Source organism: Condylura cristata, unplaced genomic scaffold, assembly GCF_000260355.1.
Source record: "Condylura cristata isolate star-nosed mole 26May11 unplaced genomic scaffold, ConCri1.0 scaffold00016, whole genome shotgun sequence".
NCBI classification, from domain to species: domain Eukaryota; kingdom Metazoa; phylum Chordata; class Mammalia; order Eulipotyphla; family Talpidae; genus Condylura; species Condylura cristata.
In genome coordinates, this window is record NW_004567117.1 from 32423211 (window position 1) to 32434150 (window position 10940).

The window sequence follows — 10940 nt, forward strand, 5'->3', positions numbered from 1 at the left end:
ACTCTGTCTCTGGTGAAGCCTCTCACCGCCCCTGAGCCTCTGGCCTGTACCCCAGTTCTGTATGCACGAATAAATAAATCTTTAAAAAAAAAATACAAAATAAGTGAATTTGGGGTGTTAAAACCTCAAGCTTTGTGTCTCTTGAGGACTCTTCTCACCTCGTGCCCTTCTCCTGCCTGCAAGGGCCCTCCCTGCATTCCCATAAATGACCCAATCCAATCAAGCAGAAGGATAATTTCCACCTGTTCCAAAACCAGGTCTCAGAGAGGAACATTTTGAACAAATGATGAATGAACACGGTTTTACATTTCCAAAGTATTCTAACTCTACCACTAAGCCCTAAACAGCGTTTATCTGCTGTTCAAGGTTGGGGGAGAGAGGACCTGGTGGAATGTTCTGGTCATCAGCAGTGCCTAACTTTATGTGACCAATGCTGCCTGGCCTCCTTTTGAGACCGAAGCCTTCATGGAATTCTTCCTTTGGGAAGTGCTTGGGATTCCTTTGGGAATGTGCTGATGCCCTTCCCCGCCTTTTGCACCCACCCCAGAGCAGGGTACCGTCATTGCCACACTGTGCTTCTGCTGGCTCTTCCTGAACAGACACAGATTTGGGGGCCTTGGAAGACTAGGCCCTTTTGCCGACTCTCAGCTGTCTGTCAATTTAAGTCCTTCTGGCTCGAGATATGAGGATTATGGTCAACAACCATTATGAAACATTTTGACCTTATTATGAAACATTTTGACCTTATCTTACCTGAAAAATGAGCAGGAGAGACTGTTAGATTTCTAACAACCCTTCCAACACTGAACTCATTAATGATGATAATAGTGTTGATAATTACTATTTATTAGAACACACATGTGTGTGTTCGATGCAGTGTTACCCACCTCGGAAACACTGAGGAGAAACTACGTTAGCTTGATCGACTTGCAACCAGCTACCCGGCTAGTTAAACATGCTTCTCCAGAGCTCTGTCAAGTAGAGTGACCAATACCTGAGGCTGGCAGACCCACTCCTCCCACTCCAACCCCTCTCCACTCATCCTGCCTTGTTTAGTCAGGAAGCAGTTTGGGACATCTGCGTTTGAAGTATAATGAAATATTAACTGACTGAAGAAACATGAGCATACAAAGAATGGAGGTTGCTTCCAGGAAAGATAGTCTGAATGTTTTGGAAAGACTCGGCAGGGAAATCTGCATAGAAAAAATGCCGTCTAGGTAGAATGAGTGTGGACAGGAAGAGCTGAGACCGCTGAGTGATCTGGAGCGATCATTGTAGCAGCAGTGATTCTGGGAAGGTCTCTAAGTTCTCACTGCTTTGATAGAAAGCTGAACTGGAACCCAGAGAGGAGTCTGTGTAGCTCCTGCAAGAAAGACAGCTCAAAACGCACCAACTAGTGGCCCCATGTTCTGAAAAGGGCCCTGGCCCCACATTAAGGATGGGGACTTCTCCACTCAGGTGAGATGGAGTATTTGAAGCATGTCTCAGCCTTTCCCATCCTCTGCTTTAACCCACTACTTCTCTAATGAATGCACTAAGTTCCAGAACCAGTCTCTCAAACGGGGCCTTTCTAGTTCTTTCTTGACTCTGCTCTAGTCTAGGAAGGTAGAATTAAAAAGGAGAAATCAGAGTTTACAGTAATGCAAACTACTCGCCCTCCACTCCCACCCAAAACAGAAACTAAGTGCACTGGACTATGGTGATGGCACACGGGTGACTCGGTGATGGGATTACAATTGAGATTTAAAAAAAAGTACAAAATGATGTAAAAATAAACTTATATTACAAAAAAAAACCAGAAACAAACAAAAAACCCCAACTCATCCAAAGTCAAACAGCTAGTCATGACAGAGTCCAAAATCTACACCCAAGGTCAGTGTTCTGGGCCTCACTGGAGCCTGGTCGCATCCTGGAGCACCAGGTAAGGACAGTGCGGACCCACTTCAAGTTTGAAGTTTGAAGAGTCAGTTTCTTCCCTGCAGTCCTCCCCATCCCACTGGGCTCTGTGGCTTCGTGGAAAGATCTGTCTAGGGGACACAGATGGGCTGATAGGGATTAGCTGTCAACGTTTGGGGAACAAACTTGGAATCACGGTCAGCATCGCCAGCTCCAGTTTTACAGAGACTTACGGTCCTCTGGTGCCAGTGGTCCAGGTGACACTGCAGAGGGGACTGGGGGCACCGTCGGGGCAGAGCGGCCCTGGCCCTTACCTACGCGGCGGCGCGGTCACGTGGCGCGGCGGGCGGGGTGAAGCGGGGCGCGCGGCTCAGCACTGCGTCCAGGTCCCGGGGCTGCAGCCAGAAGGGATGACTCGGCTCAATTTCCCCAGCTCTGGATTCCTAACGGAGGAGAAAAGAAATGAGAAGGTGATGTCGGGCCTGTTCAGGAAAGCGAGTCAGCAGTGTTGGAAAGTGAGAACTCTATGCGGGGGGGGGAAAAAATCAAAGTTTAGATAGAATTGGCGTGGGGAGGGCATTACCCTCCGGCTGGGTGGTTGTCGGTGTGCAGAGCAACATTTGCGCTCTTTACTTCGTCAAACGGTGCTGACGTGTTCCTCGCCCCCTGGCTGTTCTTTCCTGCACCCTTCTTCCCGGGGCGCTCCGAGTCTCACCCTCACTTTTTAAGAAAGGACTGAGAAGCTGAGGCTCGTGGCCCCGCACCATGTCCACCGGCTCGGCCCAGCACCGCGCCTCACTCTGCCACTAGATGGCGGCGTCGCTCAGGGGACGGGCTCCCCGGCACCGCCGCAGCTATGGGGCGCCCCGCCCCGAAATCCTGCTGGAGCAGATTTCATCCAAGGATGGGACGCGATGTTCCCTGCCTCTTTGTGACCGATGGGTACACCAAAAACTAGAGCTTTCATTAACCTCTGATGCCCCTTCCTGCTCAACAAACACCAGAGGTCCTGAAAGAACAAATTTAAACAATTTAAAAGGAGTTGTCGGTCAAGCAAAACAAAAACGTGGGAATGAGCAGCACCTGGGAAATCTGCTATCTCCCTCTCCCCATCGTTCCTCTTCCCTGCATTCTCTGATCATATGAATGGATCAATAATTGTTTATTGTCAGACCCATATCACGTAGCTGTTATGTCCTAAAAGGGAAACATAAAAGTTATATTTTCAAAGACGGAGGAGCTTAGTGTACGCTAATGGTAACATCATCAAATAGTTCATGTGGCAAACATTGGGGTGAATATTACACAGAAGTTCATGAGGTTCTTACAGCAAACCTGCTGGAACACCCTGCCAATGATCCTCACTTCAAGGATGGGGAAACTGAGGCACAGAGCGATGACCTTGTCAAAGGTTGTGCAGTGAGAAGTGGCAGTGTTATAATTTTTTTTTTCTAAAGATTTATTTATTTGTACATACAGAACTGAGGTACAGGCCAGAGATGCGGAGGGTGAGAGGACTCACCAATGACAGAGTGGGGAGCAGAACAGGCAGATCTATGAAGTACACTGCTGAGGGGAGCAGCGGGCGGGTCAGGAGAGGTCTGCCACGGCATGTGGTCACCTCCGGGGCAGGCGGAATCGAACTCATGTTGAAGTGGCTTTAGCTTTTCAGGGCTGTGCTTTAACCCGCTGGGGCCACCAGGGAGGGCCCCAGAAGCGTTATAATTTAATGACAGGCAGGCTAATGTCAGAGTGTAGACTCTTATCTGCGATGCGTCTCAGGGGGAAAGTTTGAGAAATCTAACAGGAGGCAGGTGGGCAATAGAAACCAGAGATGTCGGCGAGAAGAGAAAGAAAGTGACATTCCAGAGAAAATAAGGAGAATGAGGCTGAAACAGACTGTGTTTGGGCTGGACCTGCAAGGGCACCGCTGGTGACCCCTGGGAATGCAATTTTAAAGTTAGGTGTTAGATGGCCAAGCTAAGTGGTTATGTGGAAAAAGAAATTGAGATGCCTTGTTGCAAAAGGCAGGCAATAAATAGATGAGACAGCAAGGTCAAACAAAGGCATTTTGGTTTTCTTGTGAACTTTTTAAAATAGCATAAAGCTTTCGTATGTTTGCAAGCGTTTGCAAGGGTGATGCAAGGAGTGGACGGTGCAGGTCATGAAAAGCAGAAGAGGTGAGGCGGAGGGCAAGGGCTGGCTCTGGAGGTGAGGGAGGGAGATGCTCCCTGTTGTCTGAAACTGGGAGACAGCCACCGAGATGGAGGGATGGCAGCATAAATGAGAGAATGAGCAAGCATAATTCTCTCTCTCTTGTAGATTTGATTTTATTTATGCCTACAAGAATTGGGGTAGAACCAGAGGTGCTGGGGTGAGAGAATTCACCAAAGACAGGGTAGGGAGCAGAACAGGCTGATCTGCTGAAATACACTGCTGAGGGGAGCAGCCAGCGAGTCAGGGGAGGGCTGCTGCGCCCTGTGGGTCACCTTCCTGGCGGGGAGTCAAACTCGAGCTGCAGTGGCCTACAATAGCTTGACTTTAAGTGCTGAGCTTTAACCTCTGTGCCACCAGGGAGGCCCAAGCATTAGTCTTCCACATTAGCCTTAGCCTTCTCAATAAACCAGAATTGGGTTACTTGTTGAAAGTAACATATTCATATACTGAACTGGTCCATGTAGGGCTTAGAATGGCCAACAAGACAGGTAAAGTGAAACCAGCTAACAGAGGTAGCAAGCTGGAGGGGGAAGTCCACACTGAAGTGTAAGAGCTTCTTTACCAAACCCACTGTCTACGGAGCCTGAAACAGGCCCTGCCGTGGGAACCGGGACTCCATGACACCATGAGCCACTCCGTATGTCCAGTTTCTCCATATTCAGATTTTAAGACATTTGACAGAGAAAGAGCATCTTCTTCACTTGCGAACTGGGGAAACTAAAGAGCAGACAAGTTTCCCCATTTGATTGAAAGCCACAAGGAAAAGCAGGAGGCAGAACTAGAGTTAACACCCAGAGCCCTTTTTGATCCAGCACAAGGTCCAGAAAACTCTCCTCATGCAGGGCCTGGCCAGGGCTGATGGCCTGCAGCGTCCCAAACACAGAGTCCCATTTGTGAGGCACCCAAGACAAGGCATGATGCCAGAGAGGGAAGGTTCTTCTATCCTGGCCTTAGGCCCTGGGAACTAGGAGGGAGGTTTCTTTGATAATTCCATTGCAACATACTGATACACCGATGACATGATGTCATTAATTTTGTTAGCTTAACGACTCCATTTTTTTTCTCTATCAATATTTTCTCATTTTGAGAGGTCCATGGGACAGATACACCTGCAAAAATCAAAGAGGGGAATTACTCTGTCTGCACTGCTGATGAAAAGGGCAACAGATGGGACTAAATCAAGCAGCGATTTATTTTTGATTTGGACTTGGGAGGTGAGGACAAATGACAGTCACCATTCCAAAGGGTTTTGCATCAGGCTTTTTGGAGGAAACTCCTTCTCCAATTGTGCACTGTGTCATTGGGAAACTTGTCTCAAAGGCAGGATTTTAAGTTCTTTCCCTCTCATCTTTTTAGAAATACTTCCAGATCGGGCCAAACCCGACTGAATTTTCACTCCCCAAAAGAAAGTGGCTGCCTCCCCAGCCACACGTTGGGGATGAACACGGATATCCCACCCACAAAGGCATCCAGCAACTACGAAGATCTTACTCAGGCGAGCAGAATGCCGGACATCTGGCTGTGCCCTCGAGGAGAACAGCCAGGACAGCAGTGGAGACCTGGATCCGTGTCTAGAGGAATCAGCAGGAGACAAGGGCAGTAGAAGCAGACGCCAGTGTCAATACGGAACTCCTTTCTCCAGAGACTCTGGGGTGACGGCGCCATCCTGAGGCCTAGCCAGTTTCCTCCTTGTTTCTCTCACGTGTATCAACCTGCACTCGTGACCTACATGAATTCTATTATTAATCTAGAAGAACAAAGACACCCATGAGATGTCCTCCCAGATACTGGGATCATCGCCTAACCCACAGATCACTCATAATAACCCACAGATCACTCATAATAAGCTGGGAGCAAAAATAATTTCAAGCACTGTAGTAAGTAGCATGAGACTCCCTGAAAATGACTTGCCTCCCTTGACCCAGAAATCCCCACAAAATCATGCAAATCGAAAGGGTAAGGTATCCACGTGCACTTTCTGAACATCTATGAAACTCTACAGCCAAACGTGTGCATCTGTGCACAGTCTCTGAAAGTGCCATTTTTCAAGGGGACTTGCCGTTCTCATCACCACAGTTCTGGGGTGCATTGCCCAAACTGTGGAGCTAGACAGATCTGTGACCCCCAAGGAGTGCTGAGTTCTTCCTGCACATGCTTCCACAGGCAGAGTCGAGCTGAACTTGAAATGAGTCTTGTCACCAAGCACATTCAGAAGCACAGCGCCCCCAACATGAGCTCAGAGCCCTGAGAATAAATTCAGCAAGTAAGAGTTTAAAAAAAGGGAAAGTCGAGACGTAGACATCTGTCCTCTGAGACCTATCACCAGTGCTCCTGTTTCTAAAAAAAATAATCGTAAACTTATAGAAACATTTTGCCAGTGAGTTAAACCTAGTAACAACGAACTGGGTTGAACTGCAGCGTTAAAAAGAATCAGTTGTGTGCAGAAAATGCACTGTCCCTCTTACCTGAGCGAGGTGGGGCGTGGGACTCGCTGGTTCTGCAGCCTTCTGCCCTGGAACACATCCTGAGAGGCAGATGTAACTAATCCCGGAACTCTGCGGTCCTTTAAACCATCTGGCAGTGACGTAAACTGCATCTTGTCCTTGAAGATGAAACATAGAGTTTTATCACGAGAGGGAAATACATAATGTGGCTTTTTAGGCAAACTGTCTCTGATAGTTTCTAGAGATACGTGACAGGCTATGCAGTTTTGCAAATTGCGAAACTTCTCTAGTGAGTTTCCTATTTCTGTAAGGGCCGGGTGGGAGAGCTGTGTGCACTTTATGTTGAAGAGATGGCAGCGAAAGACAGTATCACCACCCTCGTTTGGTCCTTGTTTTTAACATCTCGTAGCATTCTGATGCTATTTATCATTTTATCCTCTCCAGCCTAGGGCTAGGGCACAGGAGATGGTTCTCATGTCTTGATAAGAAATAGGGCCAGCATTCATGGGGAACAGGCCCAAAGCCTCAACACTAGCTCAAATTTTTGAAAAGGCACAGAGGAGAATATAATTCAATGTATGTAAAACTGGAGCCAATTTTTTTTCCTGAAAAGAAACTCAAGAAATCATTAACAGGAGTCTCCTAGGAGGATAATAATTGGGTGAGAAGGAAGTTTTTAGTTCAAATGTATATTTGTGCTATATTTGAATTTTATTACCAAAAACAATTATTACTTTCAATTAAAAAAATCAATAGGGATTATCAGAATAGAAAGCTACATCTTCCCTCCCCTTACACTTTGAAGCATTAAAAAAAAAAATCTAAGAAATATCTTTAATTGCTATACAAGTCTCCCAGAAGCATACATTTAAAAAATGAGTGGCAGGACTTTGGTTTTTTAATAGCAATGAGGCTGGGGAGGGGAAGGAGGAGAAAGATCATCTTGCAGCCCGAGGGCGGAGTCCTCTCTGCACCTCTGTTCTCCATTCTTGCTTCTGAAACAAATGCTAAATTCATTTATCTCTTAGACAGCTAAGATCGTTGATCATAGAACAAGAGCGCCATTAATTTCGCTTTCCAATATTACTTCTCTAGTTGAGGGTGAACTCGGTGTTCCAGGGGTGTCCTTGTTTTAGTACCCAGCGACCTGTTAGGAAGCTGCTAATCCACGCAGCCTGCATCTCACAGAGCACAGTGGGGGTAGAAGAATAACAGTAACTGTCTTTCTCTCTTTCATTTTGATCCCTAGAGAAAAGAGAATTCCAGCTTCCGACTCGTTCCTGCAACATAAACCCCTGTGACAATAAAAGCAAAGCTGGCTTCATTGTTGCAGATTTTATGCTAGCAATTCCCTCCCCCAATGGATGTTTTATTTAGGCTGCACATGCATTCTCCCAAAAAGGGATGAAAAGAAAGAGTTGTCTTTGATGAGCAGAAATGACATTTAACATAATTAAGTAACATAGCAACCCCAATCTACAATAGAGTGACATTTATCTTTCAAAAAAAAAAAAAAAAGAACTACTTGTATTTCTTTTAAAAATTCCCTTCAGGGACGGATGGAGGAGGAGGGCACTCTGCGTGTTATACATTTTAAATTTTACAGAACATTTTCAACTTTTGGAGTTTGGCGTTTTGAAACATACCTCTGTTCCAACGGCAAGGGCATCAGGCCTTGATTTTGATTACAAGTTTACACATTTTGTTTATAAGTCACACACATTCCATTCTTCTAACACATGAGAAAAAGGTTATAACTACTGAACTTATTCCAGACCAACGTCTTCTTTCCATACATCAATGCAACAAATACTCTTTCCTACCTTGCTGAACTTCTGTTTGGAGACTGATTCTTTAGAGTCTGTACTTGTTTGCTTCTCACCTTTGCTGTGGTTGCCATTAAACAAATATTTACCTATTTGATAAATATTTCTTGAGTCTCCTCAGTGCCAGGTTCTCTGGCCAACACCAGGCATAGGGAATATAAAGATAACATACAAAGCAACATGCAGAGTCCCTGACTCAAAAAGGTCACCAGCTGGCAGATCATGGGCTCCTCTGTCCAATGTCCACTGAGATATGTGCTCTGTGCACCAGAGCCAGGCAGGAGAGACAGCTGGGACAGAAGCTTAGGAGAACTCACTGAAGGGTTTGCAAATGCTGGTGGGCGGCTGCATTTGAGGGTCTCAATAGATACTGAGTGCCAAGCATCCTGGCCTCCTTGCTCTGTCCTGGCCCTGAACAGGTTGATTTTCCTTGGCATGCAAAGCAAGATCATTCAAAATTATTTTGCATGTGACAATACAGAGACTTGAATAGAATTACACAGGTATTAAGTGATAGACACAGACCCTCAGCCTAAGACACTGGCTTCCAGCTTCCTTAATGATGGTAGAGGTGATAGTCAGGGTTCTTCAGAAAAGCACACACACACACACACACACACACACAGTGAAAGAGAGAGAGAGAGAGTGTATGTGTGTGTAGGGAAAGAAAGACATTAATTTTTTAAGAAAGTGGTTCACATAGTTACAGAGGCTGGCAAATCCAACATCTCACAGGGTAGGTCAGCAGGTTAGAGCCCCAGGGAAGTCTGAAGACCAAAGGCAATCTTTGCTCAGGGAAGGTCAATCTTTGCACTATTAAGCCCTTCAACTGATTAGATGAGGTAACCTACCTTTCTCAAAGTCCACCTACTTAAAGGTAAAACTTATTCAACAAACAGCTCTACAGAAACATCTAACATGATTTCTGACCAAAGTCTGGTCACTGTGGCCCACTGATAGATAAAATTAAACATCACAATATACAGGGCATTAGCATCTCAATTGTGTGTTTGAAGACCATGTTCTTCATTGTTCACTTTTGCAGGTCAACTTAAACGTCCCTGCTTTTTTTTTTTAAACGTCCCCTCTTTTATCAGGATTTTCTTCTGTTCCCCTCCCTACCTCTGCTCCAATGCACACCTTTCTAAGATCCCTTGAAGAAGCTTCTTCATTGCTCTCTCCACCTCTTTTCCCAAACCTCCCAAAAAATGACATGTGCTGGGGTTACCTGTCAGGAATGCCAAACCCATTGACCAGCTCCTTACTATGAACAGAATAAGTGCCTCAGGTTGGAAGCCCCTACTCTCAGAATATACAGATCTACAGCAGGCATCCCCAAGTGAGGACCTCAGTCCATGGTGAACCCCCAGTTCCCCTAGTCTCCACCTAATATGGCTGTAGACTGCTTGAACTTTCCCCTCCCCCGACTTCCTCAGACAGCCTCTTCTTCCCTTCTGCTGTCTTCCCTATTCACGGGCACTCGTCATAATTTCTTTCATGTTCAGTGTTCTATTTTTCATGCCTAGGAGTACCTACCCCTGCTATTAGCACCCTCTTTGACATTCTTCCCAGGCTTGTCCAAACCAGATGGAAGTAAAAGATCTGTCAGACCAAACCACCTGGTCATTTTCTCCCCATGCACTCTGTACTCCTAGATAATAAACTTTATCGCTAACAAATTCAGATTCAATTAGAAAGCAACCTAACCCTCTGACCCTGGTTGTGAGCCTGTGGAAAACAAGGCCTGTGTTCCAGTCTTTGCAGGCCTTCCCTCCACACCCATGACCCCCACCCCAACCTGGGGCACAGGTGGTGTATCATTCTGCTTAGTGCTGGCTGCTGTAACAAGTGGTCATAAACTGGGTGGCTTAGCAACAAAGATTTATTTCTTGTCGCTCAGAAGATTGGGAAGCCCCAGGTTAAGGTGCCAGCAGCTATGGTGTCTGGTAAGAGGCAGATTCCTGGCTTGCAAATGGCCACTTTCTCCCCTGTGTCCTCACATGCCTGAGAGAGGAAGCAAGCTCTTGAGTTTCTTCTTGTAAAGTGCATTAATCCCATTTGTGAGGGATCCTCCCTCATGATGCAATTGCGAAGGGCCCCGCCCCCTAATACTGTCACAGTGGGGATTAAATGTCAACATACAGCTTTCAGGGAGAAACAAATATTCAGTCCATAGAGTGGACTTTAAAAATGAGTCCTCCATTCTCAGCATCTTTACAGTCATCAGCACGTTTTCGGTGTTTTGTTTTACTTTAACAGAGTAAGCATTTGTGTCCTTCACCACACTTGAATTTAATGCTACAGAAGCAAAATGGGAATCACAATGAGCTAGCTCGCAAAAAAATATTTTTTCTTATTTCCCAGCAGCTCATTCAATGCAAACTAGTTTAAGAAAATAGATATCTTGTTAAGCACCGATTTCATTGGTGTGTTTGCACAGGGAGGGGGTAAATTGTTTATGACAATAGACTTTCTCCTCATTGTCTAAGAAATGGTCACTCCAGGTAACATCACGAGGAAATGCAAATGGGTAAGTGGGTGACCCTCTTCAGACTGG

The 10940-nt window shown here is 46.0% G+C and overlaps 1 protein-coding gene across 3 annotated transcripts in view; it reads right to left on the reverse strand.

Moving 5' to 3' along the window:
* MRO (maestro) overlaps positions 1-8462 on the reverse strand; it is a 25662-nt gene extending 17200 nt beyond the window's left edge. For 2 of the 3 annotated variants that reach the window (XM_012725940.1, XM_004683904.2), the window contains exon 1: positions 2211-2289. The gene's annotated coding sequence lies outside the window, so the exon portion shown is untranslated. Of the gene's footprint in view, positions 1-2210; positions 2340-6578 lie in introns of those variants that run through there. The other variant, XM_012725939.1, reaches the window with a different exon arrangement.
* Between the last annotated feature and the right edge of the window lie 2478 nt (positions 8463-10940).